The 22934-nt window shown below is 36.4% G+C and overlaps 1 pseudogene; it reads right to left on the reverse strand.

Annotated features, from left to right (window-relative positions):
* Positions 1-18296: 18296 nt before the first annotated feature.
* LOC140523506 (Na(+)/H(+) exchange regulatory cofactor NHE-RF1 pseudogene) lies at positions 18297-18867 on the reverse strand (annotated as a pseudogene).
* Between the last annotated feature and the right edge of the window lie 4067 nt (positions 18868-22934).

Below are 22934 nucleotides of genomic sequence, written 5' to 3' on the forward strand. Positions count from 1 at the left end.
TACAAGTCCAAGCTGAGGCCTTCTGTCTCTTACCCCAAAAGAGTTTTAGTCCCATTTGTCTAAAGGGTCCTGGAAAACCTCACCTTGAATGCTCCTTGGATTTCCCCATTTAGTCTCACATCCTCTTGAGGTCCATAAACTTTTCATTATTGCTATGCCCAAATCTCTATTATACTTCCCACTCTTGATCCTATCAAAATCCCATTCTCCGGGCTCCTGGCCACTCCCATCAAGACCCTCCCTGGATTTGATCTTTAATCATCCCAGGGTACTGGTCATTTCCATCAAGATGTCCAGATGCCCCAGGCTACTGACCACTCCTTCTAAGACCATCCCTGGAGCCCTCAGACTACTAGACGACCTCCAGATTCCTCCCACAGTCTTTCTGTATATAAATTCCATCTCAGCTCCATAAAGGTGCTCAGATTCAATCTAGCTCAGACTCAATCTAGTTTAGATTGCAGCTGGTCTGCTTGATTCAGTATGGGTTCCTGGGGAGGGTCTGTCTCAAAAGACCTGTGGAAAAAATCCCAGCACAGACTGACTGGGCTTTCTATTAATTCAAGAGTTTCAGTTCTCAGTGCAAGTGTGTTTATTCCATGCAGAGGGCTGGTCTCCATGACAATGACACACTCAACAAAACATTCAAGGAAAACATCTGTCTTCCCTCCCCCATCCCCAAGCCATGCAGATTCTTGTGAACCCCTAAGACTTCACTAACAGAGGTTGTACTGGGCCAGGAGCATCTGGGGCCTTCATGAAATGAGACCAAAGTCAAATAGCTAAAGGGAACACAGAGATGTAGAAATGAAATTCTTTAAGCCTGGTGTTTGAAAACTGAATGAGAAATAGTCTACCATGCCATCACTCCCAGAAGCCTCTGGATGAAGCTGGAATCTCTTTCCTTCCAGAGCAAAAGCCCTGAGCTCAGCCCACATGACCCATTCATCTTGTATGTGAGGAAACAGACCCAGAGAGGGAAATTGGCTTGTTCAAAATTGCATTATCAATCATCAAGCATTTACTGAGTGTCTACTATCTTACAGGCACTGGGGATATATATTCTTTATCACAAGAAGCTGTCATTTTCGTAAGGAAAGCAAAAAAAAGACATTAAAATAAATATGATGAGAATAATATGAATAAATATAAAGTAGCTTAAGAGGAAGGGGCCTAGCAGTTGGAGGACTCAGGTAAGACTTCATAGAGAGGGTGATACTGCTCCAGTGAAGTTCTGAAGGAAGGGAAGGATTCTGTGAATCAGAGATGATGAGGAAGCCCATTCAAGGCAAGGGAGATGACCAGACAAGGCACAGAGATTGTGAATGGGACAGAGGAACAGAGTTCAGTTCAATTAGATCAATTAATGTGGAGAATGATCAGGCTACAAAGATAGGTCAGAACCAGATTGTGAAGGACTTTATAAGCCAGAGAGGTTTCTATTTCAGCCCACCAGTAGCTAGGTGGCACCATGAACAGAGTACTAGACCCGAAATCATGAAAATCCAAGTCACATCTGCTCTCACTTTCTAACTGTGGGACTCCAGGCAAGGCTAAGGACTATTTCACTTATATTTTTGTATTTGCTAGCACCCAGCAAATAGGCACTCAATAAATGACTCACACTTTGCATCCATAATCTCCTTTGGTGTCTCCTGAGCTCCATCTTCACCAGGATGCCCTAAAGCATCTCGTTTTCAAACAGCTCAAAACAGAACATATATTTCCTCATAACCCTACCCTTCCTCCCCCTTCCTGCCTTGTGCCCCCAGAAATTAACTTTCCCATTTCCATTGAAGGCACTACTGTCTTCCCAATCACTCATGGCTACCACTCCTTAGTCACTGTCCGTTCTGTCTCCACTTTCCTCCCCCTTTCTCCCCAAAATAACAAGTGTGGATTCTATTTCTACAATGTCTCTCTACTCACACAAGCCCTTTCTTCATTTTAGGACCAGATCATGTCTCACCTGAACTGTTGCAACAGGTTCCCATGATGTCTCTGTTTTTACCTACTCATTTGATTCTCAAGGGAGGGGGTTACTCATGGAAGAAGGATGTCAAGCATATTCAGGCAACAGAAAAAAATAAAACTGGATAATAAGGATTGGGGAGACATTGCTCCTGTCCCCCCACCTGGGCACCAGGCATGTTCATTTTTCAATCGAAGAATTTATTAAGTTCTAACTATATGCATAGTGCTGGGCTAGGTGCTTAGAATACAAACACAAAACCAATAAACCAATAAAACCAATAAAAGTTGTTTGGATGTGTGTCCCCAGTGCCTGGCATACAGCAGGTGCATAACAGATGCAGCAAGGGTTGTTTGAATGTGTATCCCTAGTGTCTGGCTTACAGCAGGCACAAAGCAAATGCTTCTTGACTTAGTAGATTTGGCATCACAAAACCAGAATTCAGATCCTGGCTCTTTCAGTTAATGCCTGTCTGAATTTGGGCACATCGGCATCCTCTCTGAGCATCAGTTTCCTCCTTTAGAAGATGGGAGGGTCAGACCAATCCTCTCAGTCCCTTTCCGGCTCTAAATCTTTACTCTTAAGTCAAATCCACCCCCTCCCCTGCCCCCAGTTTCTGAGTGAGTGCTTCCTTTTTTAAAAAGCAGAGAATGCAATTCTGTGTTCCTGTGGCTTCTCTCACAAAAACCTTTGGATCAGAAAGAGGAATCATTCATACGGTCATATACGACACAAGTTCCCTTTATAAGGAAAATGATTTGAAATCCTTGAGGATGATAAACCAAGTCAGACTCCTCTGTCTGCTAAGCTTCAGCTTCCAGGTCTTTGATATAAGTTGCTAGGGAGGAAACTGTGGTTTTGAGTGAACAGCACTCATACCTGGACTGCAGGGGGAGGGAGAAGGTGGGTGTGCAATTGGATGTTAAGTGACTCTGGATCCTGTTAGTCAGCTCTGTGGTTGCTCTTATCTTCCCTTAGTTAGCTAGAAAGAAATCCAAGATAAAAGGACTTAGCTCTGGCTGCATTCCTAAACTGTAGTGCTTCCAGAACTTAACTGCAAAGAGCTGGAAATGCCTCCCCAGGGCAAAAAGTCATCTGCCTTCTCTACCAGCAACCACCCAAAGACCCAGAATTGAGAGTATGACCATTTTCAATAAATAAGAGTCAATTATTTATTTTAAAAAGATATTTCTGGGGAAATGAAAGAAAAATCCCAAGGCAACATTCCTAGGTTGGTGACTTTACATATAAGCAAATCTTCTTTCTCATGTAGATCAGATAAGTGCTCAACACATAGTAGACACAACAAATGCATGTTTCATCTCCTCCCTTATTTGTTCATCATATCTACCACTTCACTGACTTGTTGGAAACGGGCCAGTAGATGGAAGTTGGCGTAGAACAGCAGAGTGCCTGGGTTTGAGTCACCACCCTCCTGCTTGAAGCTTTGACATCAGATGAGTCATTTTGCCTCTCTGGAACTTAGTCCCTCATTTCCGTTACCAAGTTAAGACAGGCTCAGTACTTTTTCATTGGGGATGTGTGTGTGTAACAGTGTCTTCAAGTAGAGGCTAGATCACTATGGATCTGGAGCTGGGTCTGGAGTCACAAAGAAAAATTTGAATTCAAATCTGCCCCCAGATACTTAGTAACTGTGTGACCCTGGACAAGTCATTTACCCTCAGTCTGCTTCAGATTCTTCAACTATAAAATGAAGATAATAGCACCTATGTTCCAAAGTTGGGTGAGAATTAGAGATATTTTTTAAAGCACTTACCAAAGTGCTTGGCGCAAAGTAGGTACTTAACATATACAAATACCTTCCTTTGTCCTCCTTCCAATGATTCAGGTCACAATCCATCCATGGATTGTGTGAGGCTTGATAGTGCCTTCCCATAACTTTGTCACAGAAGTGCTACCCAACATACCAACAACCTTGCTGTCTTACACCTGGCATTGAAAAGGGGACATTCAAGAATGAGGACTGGCCACAAGTTGTCTCTTACACTTTCTGGTACCCTGGGATGCAGACCTGGGACAGCTTGAAGTCATTCTCCGGATACTGCCATGTTCTGTGCCCTCTTGCCAAATGCCTAAATTCATAAATGACGGTATAGGGATTTGAACCTAGGCTCAGTGACTCCATGTTTAAAGCTCATTTCACCACAGCATGCCACTTCTGTGGTGGAGGAGGGGCAAAGTAACCTGGTCAACAGTGATAAAGATTGGACTCCAACACAGCTTTCTTTCCACTCTCCCAAAATGCACCTGAGGTATCACTATTCTTAGATATCATTAGGTTGATACTTTTTTAATTCCATAGAGTATTATCTCCAGAGAGATGGGGAACTATCTCCATGGAAACTGAAACCAATCAAGGGAAGAATGTTAGAAGGAGAAAAAGTAGTTGATTTTTGGGGGAAGATGCCTTTTATTGTTTGTTTGTTTGGACCACAGATTCCCAGGATCTAAAAACAGAATAGTTCTGAAGTCTAGACCACACTTTAGACCCTAGAAAACTGAAAGAATGAAGGGAGACTGCTGTGATCCAGTGGGAAGAGCCTGGAATTGAGAAGCACGAAACTCTGGTGTTATTCTTGTTTTAACTCCAACACTGCTTCTAGCTTTGTCATGAGATTCTAGATTAGGAGCTAGAAGGTACCTCAGGGGATATTCAGTCTAGTCTGGTCATATTTCAGAGGAAGAAACTGAGGTCCAGAGAGGGTCAGTGATTTGTTCATTTTAATCCTGATTGTAAATATCACAGGTAGAATTCAAACTCGAAGTCTCAAGACTCAATGTTCCTTCCGCTGGACAATCTCTCTGTGCTATTTTCTTCTGTTCTGGAAAACTAGGAGTTAGACAAACATGTCTAAGATTCCTTCCGTGTTGAAGGGTTTATAAAGCTAGGTATTGATTAGTATAAATAAGAAATCTCATGAAGATGCACATTATTTGAATTTGTGTTACATATTTCCATTGGACTAGAACAAATTGTAATATTATTACTCTGAATAGTGTGAATTTGAATGAATGATATATATATGTACATATACGTATACGTATGCATATGCATATATGTGTACATGTATATATCTGTCTCTCTGTGTCTCTGTCTCACTCTCTCTCTCTCCCTCACAGGATTCATACCAGTACTAATCAGGAATCAGCTTTATTTCAGCATGGTTATAAGCCTATAAATTTGCTATAAATCCGATAATCTCAAGTCACGTCCAATTCTGCTAAAAGGATGGGGAATGGACCTGTGATCTTTTTGGTGTTTTTATTGCAATATTTTTAAAAACAATATTTAATTCTGAACTTAAGAAATAAAACAAGCATTTCAATAAAATAACAGAATAGAAAAAAAGATGATTTTACATGAAATTGAAAATCTAGTATATGCAACTTTTCATTCCTTTTAAATATATAATAAAGTTATCATGTAACTCCCCCTGATTTTTTTTTTCTTCTCCCTTCCTCCCCTCCATCCTAGATATGGATACCATTAGGCACAAATGTGCGTGTGTTGCTGTGTGGATGTAAAACCATTCTACACATTCTTCTATTTATCTCTGGAAGCAGATGTGTCTTGGTTCATAGCTACTTTGTAGTTAATGTGGATATTAATAATAGTCAAAATGAATTATTCATTCAAAGTTGTTCTTAAAACAATATTGCTGTTACTGTATACAGTGTTCTCTTGGTTCTACCCATTTCACTCTTCAACGTTTTCTGCAAGCTTATCCATGCTTTTCTGAGATTATCAAGCTCATCATTTCATATAGCACAATAGTATTCAATCATAATCATATACCAGAATTTGTTCAATCATTCCCCAATTGATGGGCATCCTCACAATTTCTAGTTTTTTGTCACCACAAAGAGCTGTTCTAAATATTTTGGAATATGTAGCATCTTTTCTTTTTTCCCTAAACACCTTTGGAAATAGACCTAGTAGTAGAATTGCTTGGTCAAAGAGTATAGGCACTTTAAAAACTTTTTGGACAAAATTACAGATTGCCTTCCAAAATAGCTGGATCAGTTCACAATTCCACCAACAAAGTATTAAAGTCACATTTTCCACATCCTCTCCAAATGTCATTTTGCTTTCCCTTTCAAACATTTTAGCCAATCTGATAAGTGTAAAATGCTATCTCAAGGCTGTTTTAACTTGCATTTCTCTAATCAATGATGATTTAGAACTTTTTTTATATGACTATAAATTATCTTATTTTCTTCATAGGGATAGTACCTATTAATATTCTTTGACCATTTATCACTTGGGGAATGATTCATATTTTTATAGATTTGACAGAGTTCTTCATGTATTTGAGGTATGAGACCTTTTTCTGAGAATCATCCTGTGAAAGTTTTCCTCAGTTTTCTGCCTTCCTTTGGATCCTGGCTACATTTTTTTTCATTTTTTGTATAAAAGCTTTAAATTTAAATTCAGTTGTATAAAAGCTTTTAAATCCATTTTACACCTCACTTTGCAGTCTATTTCTTCTTTATTCATAAATTGTTCACCTATTTATTAGAGTGATAAGTAATATATTCCACATTCTTATAATTTTCTTCTAGTATCTCTCTTTATATCTAGATCTTGTATCCATTTTGATACTATCTTGGTAAATGGTGTAAGATTGTAGTCTATGCCCAATTCCTGTCATACTGCTTTCCAGTTTTGCCAACAATTTTTAGCAACTAATGAATTCTTATCACCAAAACTTGGATTTAAACTTGTCAAATACAAGATTTCATATATATATTTACTGCTGTTAACTGCATGTCTACTCTGTTCCATTAATGTCCCATTCTCTTTCTTAGCTAGTGCCAGATAGTTTTCATAATTGCAGCTTTATAATATAATTTAAAATCTGCTACTACCAAAACTCTTTTCTCTACATTTTTTATTAGTTCCTTTGATACTCTTGACTTTTTGTTCTTTCAAATAAATTTTGTTATTTTTCTAATTTAGTATTATTTTTTGGTAATTCAATTGAGGTGGCATTAAATAAATAAATTAGTTTAGGAAAAAATGTCTTTTTTTATTATTTTGGCTCTACCTACCCATGAGCAATTATTATTTCTCTAAATATTAAAATATGATTTAATTTCTATTTTTAAAAGATATATAAATACATGCATATACATATACACATGCACACACATACATATGTATATATATATACATATATATATGTATACATATATATGTTTTTGTCACATAGATCTTGGGTTTGCTTTAGTAGGTACACTCCCAGGTAGTTTATACAGTCTAGAGTTATTTTTGATACAGTATCTCTTATTATCTCTTCTTTTAGGTTTTAGTTTGTGATATAGGAATATGCTGATGACTTATGAGGATTTACTTTATAACCTGTTAGTTTGCTAAAATTATTAATTGTTTCAACTAACTTTTCATTTGAATCTTTGGGATTTCTCAGGTATATTATCATGTCATCTGTTAAAAGACATAGTTTTATTCCTTCATTCCCTATTCTGATGGCTTCTATTTATTTTTCTTCTCTTTTTGCTATTTCCAATACAATATTGAATAATATTGGTGAAAGAGTGCATCCTTGTTTCACACCTGATCTTAGTGGGAAAGCTTCTAAGTGATCCCCTAGATAAATAATGTTTACTGATAGTTTTAGGTAAATATTTTTTAGCAATTTAAGGAAAAATCCATTTATACCTATACGTTCCAGTGTTTTTTTTTTTTTAAAGAAATGAGTGTTGTATACTTTGTCAAAAGCTTTTTTTCTGTATCTGTTCACACAATCATCAATATTTCTTTTACTTTCATGATTTATCTAATAAATTATTTTAATAGTTTTCTTTATGTTCAACCATCCCTACATTTCTGTTTTAAATCCCACTTTATCATGATGTATAATCTTCGTAACACATTGCTTTAATCTTTTAGCTAATATTTTATTTCACATATTTTCATCCATATTCATTAATGAAATTGGTCTATAATTTTCTTTCTCTGTTTTTACTCTTCCTGATTTAGGTGTCAACAACATGTTTGTTCCACAAAAGGAGGTTGGTAGGATGGGTTCTTTGTCTATCATATCAAATAATTTATTTAATATTGGAATTAGTTGATTTTTAAATCTTTGATAAATTCACTCATAAATCCACCTGGTTCTAGTGCTTTTTTATCCTCACTAAGTTCATGTATGGTCTATTCAATTTCTTTTTCTAAGATATGTCTACATAGATATTCTCCAAGTTAGAAACAAACTGTTCCCACTACGAAAAGAGCTCTAATTTGTTGACATTAATTCTTCTGGTAGTCATTTTGCCTTGAGGCCACTACTTTTATCCATCCATATGTGGAACCATTGGTTACAGAAAATGGAGAAGTTGTGAATGCTGTGGATAAGTTCACTTACCTTGGCAGTCTACTTTTCAGCGATGAACACATTGATAACGAGGTTGACACATGCATTGCCTGAGTTAGCTCAGTGTTTGGGAGGCTCTGAAGGAAAGTATGGGAGAGAAGAGGTATTAGATTGATTACTAAACTGAAAATCTACAGAGCCATTGTGCTAACCTCATTGTTTTATACCCATGAAACCTGGACAGTCTACCAGTGCCATGCCAGGAAATTGAATCACTTCCATTTGAATTATCTGAGGAAGATTCTGAACATCATATGTCATGATAAGGTATGAGACACTGAGGTCCTTACTTGAACTAAACTGCCAAGTATTCAAACTGTTTCAAAGAGCAATGAATTGGCCATGTTGTTCAAATGTATGCTTGCCAAAAAGAGGGTTTTATAGAGAATTCACACATGGCAAGTGTTCACATGGTGGTCAGAAGAAGCGATTAAAGGACACTCTCAAGGATTCTCTCAGGACTCTGGAATTGAGTGTGTGACATGGGAGACACTGGCACAGGATCATTTAACATGGCATGCCCACATCAGAAAAGGCACTGTGGTCTATGAGCAAAGCAGAATTGAAAAACTCAAAGGAAATGTAGGATGCACAAATTTAGAGCATCTACCCTAAATGTTCACACGAACTATTTGTGCCCAACCTGTGATAGAACATTCCAAGCTCGTATTGATCTTATCAGCCACACTTTGAAACTGGACTCTAGCATAGTGATGTCATTTTGGTCCTCTTCAAGAACAAAGGACAACAACCAACCAACCATTTAGATATTCCATTTCCCCTTCTGCTAATCTAGACAATTTCTATTTTTGTAAATTTTCCTTTTTCACTTAAATTGTTCAATTTATTGGCATATAATTGGGCAAAATAACTCCTTATAATTGTTTTAATTCTGTCTTCATTAGTGGTGTATTTACTTTTTTCATTTTTAATACCAATAATTACTTTTTCTTCTTTTTATAATCAAATTATCAATCATTTATCTATTTTGTTGTGTTTTCATAAAACCAACTCTTAGTTTTGTTAATTAATTTAATGTTTTTTATACGCAGTTTCATTAATCTCGCCTTTAATTTTTAGGATTTCCAATTTATTGTATAATTGGGGATTATTAGTTTGTTCTTTTTCTAATTTTTAAAAAAATTGCATACCCAATCTATTGTTCTGCTCATTTTTTAATTGATGCATTTAGAGATTTTCCTCTGATTACTGCTTTTACTGTATCTCATAGGATTTAATATGTTGTTTCAGTCATTCTCTTTAATGAAATTATTGATTGTTTCTCTGAGTTGTTCTTTAACCCATTCATTCTTTAAGATTAGGTTGTTTAATCTCCAATTAGTTTTTAAGCTATGTTTCCATGATCCCTTATTAAATGTAATTTTTATTGCATTTTGATCTGAAAAAGATACTTTCACCATTTCTGCTTTTCTATTTTTATTTATACGTGCACATATATATACACACACACACACATACACACACACATATATGTGCATATGTATATGTGTATGTGTGTATCCAAATATATGAGCAATCTTTGCAAAGGTACCATGAATTGCTTAGAAAAAGGTATATTCCTTTCAATTCCCATTCTTTTAAAATTTATTTTTTTTAAATTTATGAAATAAAACAAGGATTTCCGTGACATACTATATTAAAAAAAATGATTTCATGTGAAACTACTAATCTATTATGTACAACTTCCTATTCCTTTTAAATATATAACAAAGTCATATAGATTTCTTCTTTTCTTCTCTCTCCCTTGCCCTACTTTAGAGATGGCTACCATTAGATGCAAATAAGTGGTTGTGTGTGCGTGTAATTATTCTATACGTTATTACATTTACCAGTTCTGTTCCCATTCACTTCTCTCAAAACATCTATCATATCTAGCTCATCTAAAATTCAATTCACTTCCTTGACTTCTTTCTTATTTTTTTTGTTTGATTTATCTACTTCTGAGAGGGAAAGAATAAAATCTTCCACTATCATAGTACTACTATCTATCTCCACCTGTAATTCATTTAACTTTTCTTTTTAAAAAAATTAGTTCTACAGTATTTGGTGCATGTAGGATCTGTGGTGATAATGCTTCATTATCTATGGTACCTTTTATCAAAATGTAGTTACCATATTTATCTCTTTATTAAACTTAGTTTAGCCTTAACTTTATCTGACATGATTGCTACTCCTGCCTTTTTTGCATCAGCTAAAGCATAATAAATTCTATCCCAACCTTCCACTTTAACTCTGTGTGTATCTCTAATTCTCAAATGTGTTTCTTGTAAACAACATAATATTGGATTCTGATTTTTAAGCCATTCTGCTATCCATTTCCATTTTATGGGTGAGTTCATCCCATTCACATACAAAGTAATAAATCCTGTTTATGAATTTTCCTCCATCTTATTTTACTCAATATTTTCTTTTTTGGCCTCTCTTTTTTACCCCTTCACTATTACTTTATCCTCTCTCCTTACCCTCTTATTCCTTACTGTACCCACCCCTCTAAGAATTTCTCCCTTATCCTTTTCCCCAACCTTCTAAATCTTGATCTACACCTCCTTTAAAAGTCCCACCATTGTCTTCTCCCCTTACCCTTCTAAATCTTTATCTACACACCCTAATCTTGTTCTCCGCTTTTCTTATTTCTTTTTAAGTTTAGAAGACTTTTATATTCTTTTAGAAGCATATGTTGTTCCCTCTTTAGCCCAGATCTGTGGCAAGGTTCCAACACTATCAGCCCTCCATCCCACCTTCTTCCTCTGCATCACTTCTTACTTTCATACCCCATTTTATGAGACAATTACTCATTTTTACCTTTTGCTACCCAGTTTTGATTTTTAGAAGCACTCTGTCACACACAACTCAGTCCCACCCTTTCTTTCAAACTACTCTAGTAATGGTGGTGGTCTTAAGAATACTGATAACATTTTCTTATAAGAAGTAAACTATTTGACCTTCATGGGTCCCTTATAATTGTCTTTAATGTTTTCCTTGCATTTTTGCCTTGACCTTTTACACCGAATTTTCCATCAAATTCTAGTCTTTTTGTCACAAATACCTGAAAGTCTTTCAGTTTGTCAGATGTCATTTTTCCCCATTCAGAGTTATATTAAAACTTTGCTGGGTAAGTTATTCTTGGTCCTATGATCTTATTGAGATAGGGAACTCCCAGATAAAAACTCCTTCCACCAATGAAGGTCAGTAGCTTCTCTGCAACTCTTCTCTCTAAAACTCCAATCTTAGAGAGTTGCCTAGGGTGTCAAGAAGCTAAGAGACTTGGTCAGCATCCCTCAACCAGTATATGTCTTGGGCTTCCTGGCTTTGAGGCTAGCACCATCTATCACACCATGATTCTTCTCCATATCCTAATAATATATTTTATTATTTCTAGTTTTTCTTTTCTTTTCTTTCTTTTTTTTTTTTTGCTTTTGTTAGAGATTATCGAAGTATTTTCTGGGAACCATTAAAAGGAACTGTGAGCTTTCTAAAGAAAGCTAGAGATTTCCAAATCTAACGAAAAGAATCCTGATTATACTTCCTCTTTTCCTTTCATATTTTTTCTCATAAGCTAACACTTCATTACAAAGTGTTAAAATATCACTATTCTCTAGTCATCATAATATAACAGAAAGATCCCTGACTCTGGAATTGAAGGACCTGGATTTGAATCTTAGCTTTGTCACTTACTACTCATATGACCTTAAAGAAATTAGCCTCTGAGAGCCCTTTAAGTTTTATTTAATCCAATACTTTAACCTTTATATGTGGGGAGACTGAAGCCAACAGAGGCTAAGTCTGTGATCCTGGGTTTTCTGTTTCTATTTGAGTTTGATGTCACTGCAATCTATTGGTGGGTAATTTTTGATTCTGGGCAACTCTTGTCACTTCCTTCTAGAAATTCTCTGCACCAGGCACTGGAGGCTTTCTTTCCTGTGCAAATCTCCAGTGCCAGAGCTGGCTTGGGGATACGTGTGCCTCTATGACCCTCATGCTTGCTATAAGTCCAGTCCACCTTCTCTAATTATAAAGATGTGAAAAATCTTTTATATGTTCACACACAAATTATCATAGGCAACAAGCCTATAGTCTCATACCCATCACATGTCTCTGACTCTCTGCCTTTGTCTCTTTCTCTCTCCTGGGTCATGCCCAGTACTGGATCTTCAGTAATAGGACACAGTTGTAGTCTGCTGGTTTCTACAACAAACTCATGGAGAGGAAGCACCAGGCCATCAGCTTTATTTCATGAATTCCTATTCTGATTACCATCTAGACAACTTTCTAAGCTCCACTGACTTTTTCTAGCAATTAATATCCTGACTAAAAGAGTTTGTCTTGTTTACAAAAGGCCCCAATTTATTGGGTAATTTTTGGCACTGGGAAAATCCAGCACATTCTACTTTTGTATAACAATAAAATGCAGTTCCAGATCTGTTCCTCCTCATTTATTCTTATTTTGATTGTTTTCTGTTTGTTCCAATTTCCTTCTTTTAGTGAACTGAGCACCACAGGGAGTCTTGTTCATGCAAAAGCATTTTTTTCTTTAGAACAATTTATATTTCAAGGCAACTTGGTGATAACATCACATAGTAGTGACCTTTGTGGGCCACTAGTAAAACTGAGTGACTTGTAACTCAGGGTAAATCTTCTAATTTCTCAGTGCTCTATGCCAGAGGTGCCAAACCTGTGGCTGGGAAATATTTAACAAAAATTTTTAAAAATGACATTTACAATGTTAATTTGTGATTTTCTAAGTCAATATGCACCAGCAGGCATTTGTTTCTATTTGAGTTCAATATCATTACCCTATGCAGTTCTCTGATACTTTAAGTTACAGAAAAAAGGTCAACTTACATTGGTAGAAATTCTTCATACCAATGAAATAATACAATTAGTCCATCTTCCTGATACCATGAACTGTAGTGCCTGTCTTACAAGACTGTTGTGAGGATTTAATGAGAAGTACTTTCCCAAAATTGAAGAGATATTAAAATGTCCCGAACGATACACTTTTGTACTCATTGCTGTCATTTATCTTGGTCTCATCTTTTGATGGAGTTCAGATAGCAAGTCATAGGACATATTGTTATGCTTACATTCTTTTATATTTAATTTTCCTTGGAATATTGCCCCCTGGATCAAATAACTGCCTTTTATAGTTAAATAAAATTATTAAGATGTAAATTCATCTTCTATAAGTTGAAGATGCACTAAAATCTTTTCTGTAACACCAGAATCAGTTAACCTGACATGATATGTATCTCATCCTTCTCCCATATGGTTTTGATCTCATCTGCTAGGTTGAGATGAGAAATTTGTTTATTTTCCATTTAGCTAAGATGTTGACTATTTTAGGTGGGAACATCTATTAAAATTACCATTCTTAAACTTCATAGGTCAATATTATACTGGGCAAATGGTAGGCAAGAAGTCTGTCTAGTACAAGAATAGATTATTGGCTTAGTTCAAAGATATTTTGACATCTATATGTGTAGGAAGGACATTTATTGATTGTTGATCAATGAACGATAGCCATTTTCTTAGGTACAATTCTAACCACCAGGTCATGTTTTGCTAGGTATACTGTAGGTGCTAATTATTTTATATCTTTCCTTAATGTCATACACTTCTTATTGTTTTCTTTTATACTCTATTGTGGTCACTAGTGCTTTATGGATATACTTTCTTAAGTTTTTGTACCAGTTCACCACTAGGTTATTGCCATCATAAACTCTTCTTTGTCCAAAGCAAATCTATATACCTCAAGAATTTATTTCTCTATCTCTTCCTGTTGGGTTTTATTAGTAATGTATAGAAATGCAGATAATTTAGGTGGGTTTATTTTGAAACCGGTAACTTTGCTAAAGTTGTTTATTATTTCAAGTAGTTCTTTTTTTTACTTGATTCTCTTGGATTCTCTAAGTGGATCATCATATCATCTGCAAAGAGTGATAACTTAGTTTCTTTTTTTGCCTATTCTAATTCTTTCCATTTCATTTTCCTCTCTTATTGCTAAAGCTAACATTTCTAGTACCATGCTGAATAACAGTGATGATAATGGACATCCTTGTTTCACAGCCACAGTGTGGGAGGACTGTTGCTGATAGACTTAGCCCTTCACACCAATGCAAGGACCTAAAACATTCCCAAAAGGCTCTTGAGGCAACGCCATCTATATCCAGAGAAAGAACTACGGAATCAGAACACAGAATGAAGCAGACTATTTTCTCTTGTGTTGTTTTGTTTTGTTTTTTCTCATAGTTTCTTCCATTCATTTTAATTCTTCTATGAAACATGACTAATGTGAAAATGTATTTAATAAGAATGTATCTATAGAACCCATATAAGATTACAAATCATCTTGGGGAGGGAGAGGAGAAAATTTAAGACTTTTGTAAGTGATTGTTGAAAGCTGAAAATAAATTAATTTTTAAAAAGACTTGTTCAGTATTTCACTGTTATTGTTAGTTGAATTCACATGTATGCTGCTAAAGGAGGGACATTTGATTCCATTTTCTGATTTTAGCCATTCTGTAGGCTCCACCCAAAGGTAAATCGTATTTTTTGCTTCATTGGACAAATCCAATGGAATGTCTCTCTTATCAAACTTCACTGCTATTCTATGAAATTATGTCAGTTTTTTTCAAAAGTATTTGTAATTTAAAACAATCTCTTATTTTCTATAAAAATATTGATATTCCTTTTTTTAGGTAAGGAAATGTTAATTTTCTCATAGCCACTAAATGGACTCTGTTAATATTATTATTATTGGCTTAGCCTCTAATTGCCTCTTTTATTATATATCTACTTTTAGTCTGAAGTTCCTTCTCTTTATATATTAAGAGACTGCTTTGTAGACATCTGATTCTTTTGAAATGCTACTTTAAATGTTTTTAATTGAATTGTCCTCTCAAGTAGGGATCTTCCACACTCACTCATTTCTCTGATATAATTTCCTTCATTTCCTTTACGAAGTCCTTTTGATTTCTTTCATCATCCTTTCCCCAGTACCATCCTTTCATTTCATTGAATAACTAGTGTTGAATGACTTTGGAATATGCCTGAGGATCCCTCACAAAGGGTCTTAGAAAGGATTGTGTTGGAAGTACCAAGGGAATCATAGCACCAATAATTCCCAAAGGTGATTAACCTTGACATAATTAACCTATGTATCACTCTACTCCAATTGTTTTTGCCAGACCCTGTGCCTTTATTTATACAGAGTACTTTGATGCCTTTGGTTAACAAAATTCTTCAACCAAGATCAGAAAACTTCAAAGGGAATTTGTGTCCCTTCATTTCCTACAATATCCTTCTCTGCAGCACCAGCCTGGACTCTTTCCTTCCATTTCACCCCATGTTCTAAAAGGACAGTGTCACCTCTGAGATTTGCAACAGGAAAGACAGAAAAAAAATGTAGTCTTTCTATAAGTGTGTTAATTTATCTTTATAAAGTGCTCTTGAAAAACTAACTATTAATAACACCAGTGATAATATCAATTATAATAATAAAAGGAGGCAGCTAGGTGGTTTAGTGAACGGACCACTGAGCCTGGAGTCAGGAAGACCTGAGCTCAAATGTGACCTCAGACACTTAGTAGCTGTTTGACCTTGGCAAGTCACTTAACCTCTATTTGCCTTAATCTCCTAGAGAAGGAAATGGTAAGCCATGCCACTATCTTTGCCGTAAAAACTCCACGAGGTCATAGAGACTTAGGTACACCTGAATGACTGAAAAACATAACAATGACGATGATGACGACGATGATGATGACGATGATGATGAATATGCCTGAGGAGTCCCCAGAATTCACCAGATTACTGAAAGGTTCGACAACATAGAATTTGAGTTCTTTATCTAAATAATTCATATAATAACAAGTTTAATTTCACCTGCTTAAAAAGTAGTCGTGTGTGTGTGTTTATTATGGCATGCCTGTTTAAGATTTATTATGTCAACTTTTTCCTGCCTAATTTATGGTCTGCAATTGAATCAGCAGGAGTGTAGATTTGTGTACAAATAAATATCGGCTGTAAACTCTTCTCCAGCTGAAGGACCTGCAACTTTGAGCTCTTCCTGCTCAATAAGAAGAGATCCAAGGAGAGTGTAGGTGTGCAATCTTGTCACCAGTAATCAAAGGTTTATTTATAAGAAACATCTGTTTACTTTTACTTAGAGAGGCTCTGCTCTCAAAGTAACATTAAAACCAGGAATAAAGTGAAGAAGGGGAGAAATAAATCCAGTAGTCACTCCATTCCCCATATAGAAACATTGCAGCGTGTTGACTTTTAACATGTTAGCTTTGGCTCAGCCCAGGGAAAGCGTTGCAGCTGAAGGTTAAGTGGAACCACAAGATTCAGAGTTCAAATTCTACCTCATCTGCTTGCTAGTTGAGTGACCTTGTGGAAATCATTCCCCTTGTCTGGATCTTTGTTTTGTTTTGTTTTGTTTAACTAAAATATGAGGCGGGTAGACTAGATGGACTCAGGGGTCCCTTTCAGTTCCACATCAGTGATCTTGGTCAGAGCAAGCTTCTAAAGCTCATTTAAAAACTAGGAGCTGTCATAGGGATGAGATCACTGAACTTGGAGTCAGGAAGGATTCCTACCTCAGGGACTTTCTAGCTTACAGTTTTCTTACTTTCTTCACAAAGAACTGAGCTAGGGAAATTGGAATTGATTCCCTCATAAAGTCCCCTCCAGCTCTAAATCTATGATTCCATTTTTGCCTCACTTCTTACATAATGGGAAAAAAAATTCTGTGTTGATATAATGCAAAATGAACCTTGTCATAAGGTAGCATCAACCAATGGAGGGTACGTCTTCCCATTTGGATACTCTCAGGAACATCCACTATGACAGTGTCAAATCTTTTCGATGAGCATGCCATCCTACAAAGTAATAATTTGGATCTCCTCTTTTAAAAATAGCTTGTTCATATTTCTTGGGACCAAATATACACATAGCACAGGGAGAGACAGTTCTGAGGGTATCAAAAAACTGACTTTTAAGGCAGTGGAACAAAGGAGTACTGCCATCTTTTTTTCTTGTACTAGAGATTAATTACTGATTAGATTGTGAGCTCCTTGAGAGCCAGGGCCTTTCTTTGTCTTTTTTTGTACCCCAGGTCTCAGCAGTGTCCAGCATGGAATAGGCACTTAAATGGTTGTTGACTAACTGATGGGCAGATCTCAGCTGGTAAGGTCCTGAGTAGTAATGGGTTCAAAGGCTTCTCACATCTCTTACCCTAAAGCCCAGGGTCATGCTGTCATTAGTCTTAGAGAAGGGCCAAATAGGCTCAAGGCAAAAGAAGCAACTTCTTCCAATGCAGGAACTGGAGAAAATCATGTTAATCATAGCACAAAAAAATCCTTCTAAACTTATGTAAGACACGAAAACAAACATCCCCCACCCACCCCCCAAAACCCAAACACCCTTTTAGGGAGAAGACCCTGACCATCCCTGAGCTGTGGTTTCTGCCATTAGGGCTTCTCATTCAGCCGTTCCCTAGCTCTGGATGGTGTTATGTTAGGATGGCATGAAAAAAATTGGAAAAAAAATCTATTAAATTGTCTCACAGTCCTCTGGCTTTCAGGGAGTGGAGAGAATGTAGTGGAGAAGTAGACCTTCCTTATGGACTTAAGAAGGAGGGATTTGGGGAAAGGTGTCTTCTCATTAGGACAGAATAGCAAAACATGCTCCCTGGACTTTAGAAAGAACATGGGTGTCTAGGAAAATCAGATGCTAGTACTGATTTGTACTTTGATTTAGGGTGAGTGGAGAAGAGGAAAGAGAAGGAAGACCAAGGGACGCAACTGAATCCCCTCAACCTGAAGCTTCTCTCACCTCTCCAGGGTGGTTTGGTGGGAAGGAAAGAAGGAGGACATTGGAACAAATGCTTAGAGATCACAAAAGAATTCATTTTTCTTGCTCCAGTCCATCTGTGGTGTGCATTTGCTGCTCTATTTCTGGTGAGCCTGCTTTTTGCTCACTGCCAGGGAAATGTTAAAGTCCAAAATAGGGTCAGAGGAGGAAGACATAGAGGAGGGGTGGAGTGGAATCTTGTTTTTTGGGGCTGTTTTGAGAATCCACCTCATCAGTAGTTTCACAAAGTGTAGATCTTGAAGATGCTGGTTTGGGGATCTCATATACTGCTTCAGTCCAGGTGGCACTGCTCTCCTTCTCTACCTCTCCATTGGCAACAGACTCTGGCAAAGAACCACTCAGGTGCTCTGGGGATGGTATCACTTTACACTTTTTGAAGAACTCATCTGTCTACTTATTCACAATCAGCAACTTGTTCTCATTTCCACCAGCCTTGATTGCAGTGACCACATGCTGTTTCCCTTCCATACATATCCCATTAACCTCCCCAATTCAGTCCTGGGCCTAGAGCTCCGAGGCCTCAGCTGATGAGTTGGAATCCACAGCATGGATGTACTGGCCAGGTTTAGACTAGTCACTATGCATAGCTATTGGGACCTTTTCCTATAGTATAGTTGGGGCCTCAGCTCCCTTTCTCACATTCCTGGGAAGCATAAATCCTCTTGGGTAGCAATATCACCACCCCTGACTCACTTCTTTTCTCCTCCTCCCCACTCCCATGTTTTCCTGCCATATTTTTAAGAAAAGAATAAGATGTTGATTTATTGAAAAGCTTATCAAGAAGGCAACATATCCACCTACCCATGTGCCTACTTCTCCATTTCTGTGAAAGCTTTATAAAGGCAGATCAAGAAAATAAAGCAGGGAAATATGATGTTTATAAACTGTGTTTCCCTCTCTTTCATAAGATCTATGGTACATGTAGAAAAATAGCAACCAACACTAATGTTTAGCTAGTTCTTATCACTTCCTATCCATTTACAAATCATGGTACACAGGTTAGCCTCTTCCTCTGCCTGCCTCCCAGACAGTTTTGGACTGCTTCTGGGACTCAAGGCTCAGATTGGTAACCTTTAGACTAATCTTCCAGAGAACCAGACTTCATTATTTCCTTATGACTTCTAAACCACTCACCAACAGTGTTCTGGTAAGTGTTTAATAACTAGCTCTCTGTGGGTAAGGGTGGGAGCAGAGAGAAATTACCCAAGATAGACTTGCAAGTTTAATCCATATAATTAACATTTTCTCTACATTATTAAATCTATGGTTTTAAAAAATATTGTTTATTATGATTGTCTTACCCAACTATTAGACCAAGCTTCATGAGAACAGGAACCCTCTTAGATAATCTGTCTCATAAACCACCTTCATACAATTACTCCTTGATTGTTTGTTGCATGAAGGAACCACAATTTGATTAATCAGTCACCAAATAAGTGAGGATGATTTCGTACACAACTCCCTCAGATGACAGCAAAAGTTCTTAAGTCTAAAGTGGTCCAGGAACTGGTAAATCCCACATAACATTCTTATCTTCTGCTCCAAAATCTCTGATCCAAAATTTCCAATGGCATATTTGCATGGAGTTTGCTGCTCATGCTTGCTTATGAAGCCCAGACAGAGGCCTAACTGAACACATAACTTTCCAGTAATAATAGCAATGAGCCTACACCTGAAAAAATTAAATGAATTGTACTGCAGAACCTCTGGAAGAAATTTTAAACCACTTAATCCAACATCTTTGTCCTATTCCAGTCTCATCTTAGTAGGAAGGCTATTGTGAGACAGAGAGATTGTGATCTATGTCAATGGTGAGAGTGTCCACACTAATAAAATTATAGATCATTTAAAAATGAATCAAATGTCTTCCTCTAACTCTGGGAACTTGATGAGGAGCATATGGTGACGAACTCAGGGAATCCTGGCTTAGATACAAAAACTGTGGGAAACTAGATTTCTGGTATAATTTCTAGGACACTAGGCCACATGTTAATGCTATTTAGAAAATGAATCCTAATTTAAAAACTACCATTACCATTCTGAAAGGTGCTCAAAAGAGAACAACAAACACTGACCATGGTGCTGAACCCCCAAATGACACAATAAAAGTCAATTAAATTGAGGCATCCCAGGGAATAACAAGAAAGGTTTTCACATAGCCCCTTTGTGCATGTCAGTCTTCTACAGGAGATAAAGAACAATTTACCCTCTGAATAAAATAGCCAATCAAAATTCTAATTACAGCTCTACCTTTTAGCAGAACATAAATGAAAGTTCACTTTAAAAGTTGTTGATGAGGATAAATCTGTCATGGACAAAGGGTTTGTGGTTAAAGGGAATTGTATTGATTTGTTGGAGGATGGTCCCTTTGAAACAGAACATTGTTTTAAGTAAATCGATTGAATCTACTGTGGGTGCCTAAGTAAGACATTGGTTTAAAGTCTCATTTAAATAATTGATCATCATTTGTATTTATTAATGGCATTTAACTGAACTCCCTCCCACTAACCCCTTTTATTTCACAAAGATCAGATCTGCAAGAGGCTCATTATTTCCCAACTTTTCTAAATGACTTCTCCAAATGTCTGGATCTGCTCTTCACTCAAGGGGGAACCTTGTAGGAGATTTGATGGAGAAATCAAGGATTTATTTTTGTAAAAGAAAATTAAGTTTAAATGTGAACATTGTAGCTTATGATAAAATATTTCATGAACATATGTTTTTTATTGATATGGGACACATGAAAAATGCAACTCGGTTGCCTTTTGAAGAAAAATCTGAACCATCCTTACACTTACACCAGAGATTTATAACCTTAAGAAAAAATGGATAGATTTGAGGTGGTTCATGAACTTGGATGGGTAAAAATGCATCTTAAAGTTCACTAACCTTTAGCTGAAACTTAGCATTTCTTTTAATTTAGTTAGAGGATAAATATTTTCAAAATGGTGACCATGAAAACCAGTCATAAATTATACACAAATGATTGTTCCAGAGGACAAAGAGGGAGAGATATTTTATGAACAACTCAACACCTTCCAAGTTAAATCACTTTTAAATCACAGTGACTTCAATGAAAAAAGGTCAGTTAGAAAGTAGTAAGCATAAAATAAGAAAATATGGATCAAGAGTAGAAATAGATTTCCTTCAGACTAAATTATAGTACCTAAGCCACCTCATGTATTGCTGCTGAAATATATTCATTCAGCTAAGTGCAATTGTTTCATAGCTTGAGTATTCTTTGGCATTGTTCCTTTGTAGGATTGGGATGTAAACTATTCTCTTCCAATCCAGTGGCCATTGTTGAGTTATTTTCAACTTTGCTGTCATAGTGAGTACAGCATTTTAGCAGCATTACCTTTTAGGATTTTAAATAGTCTTTTTATTAGAAATACTTCCTAAGACCCATTTAACTTCACTTTATTCTCCAGGATGTCTGACTCTAGATCAGTAACCACACTAACATGGTTATTGGTGGTATTAAGATCTGTCTTGAATAGTTCTTCTGTGTATTCTTGCAACCTCTTCTTAATTTGTTCTACTGTTAAGTCTCAGTCAATTTTTGCATGAAATGTTCCCTTGATATCTCTAATTTTCTTAAAGTGATCTCTTGTCTTTCCAATTCTATTGTTTTCTTCTATTTCATTGCATTTCTCATTTAAGGAAACCTCATCTCTCCTGGAATTCTGTGTATAGTTGGATATATCTTATCCATTTTTCCCCTTTCATTTTCCTTCTTTCCTCAGTCATTTGTAAAGTCTCATCAGATAGCTATTTTGTTTCCTTGCTCTTTTTGTTCTTTGGAATATTTTTTGTTGCTGCTTCTTGTACAATATTGCAAAACTCTGTCCATTGTTCTTTAGGCACTCTATCTACCAGAGCTAATCCCTTAAATCTATTTATCACATCCATTTCATATTGATAAGGGTTGTTATTTAGATTAACTATATGATTTAATGGTTTTCCCTACTTCAATTTAAGTCTAAATTTTGCAACAAGTTTATACATATTTTATTGAAAAATTTACTTGATCAATGCAATCTTCTGTTGCTTGATAACTATATCCAAATTAATTTTAATAAAATATGACTTTTTCTTTCTCCCTCATATCTATTGTTTCCCACTGACCTACCTTTTCCATCCCTTTCTATCCATAGTAGAGTTCCATTCATATAACAAATTAGTAGAATGAAGAGGTCCAAATGATATGTTAGCTATGTCCAAGTTTAGCTTCAGCTTTCTACAGTGGAATATAAGGATAGAATTTGGAAGAAATAGGGATTCTTGAGACAATCTCTTGGAATCAAGGAAGCATCTAAAATTTAGTGTCATCCTGTGCCTATTGAGGGCTCCTCATGATCATTCATTTAACAGAATTGAGTAGCTTGCTTGCATCATCATCCTGATTAAGATAAATTGGGAGCAAGAGTCCAGTTCAACATCTTACCTCTACTTCTTCAAGCTTTCTTATATGACTAGATCCTTGGGTGCTCCTTACTACTTGTATGCCTTCACACAAACAAGCTACTCAATCATTGGGCCTCAGTTTCTCCATCTTTAAAATGGGAGGTAGTTGTTTGCAAGGATCCCTTCCAGCTCTAAACCTTATGTGTATGTGACTGGGGCTCTCCTAGACACTAAGGCTGAAGCTG

This window comes from Notamacropus eugenii, chromosome 2 (genome assembly GCF_028372415.1).
Source record: "Notamacropus eugenii isolate mMacEug1 chromosome 2, mMacEug1.pri_v2, whole genome shotgun sequence".
Taxonomy (NCBI): domain Eukaryota; kingdom Metazoa; phylum Chordata; class Mammalia; order Diprotodontia; family Macropodidae; genus Notamacropus; species Notamacropus eugenii.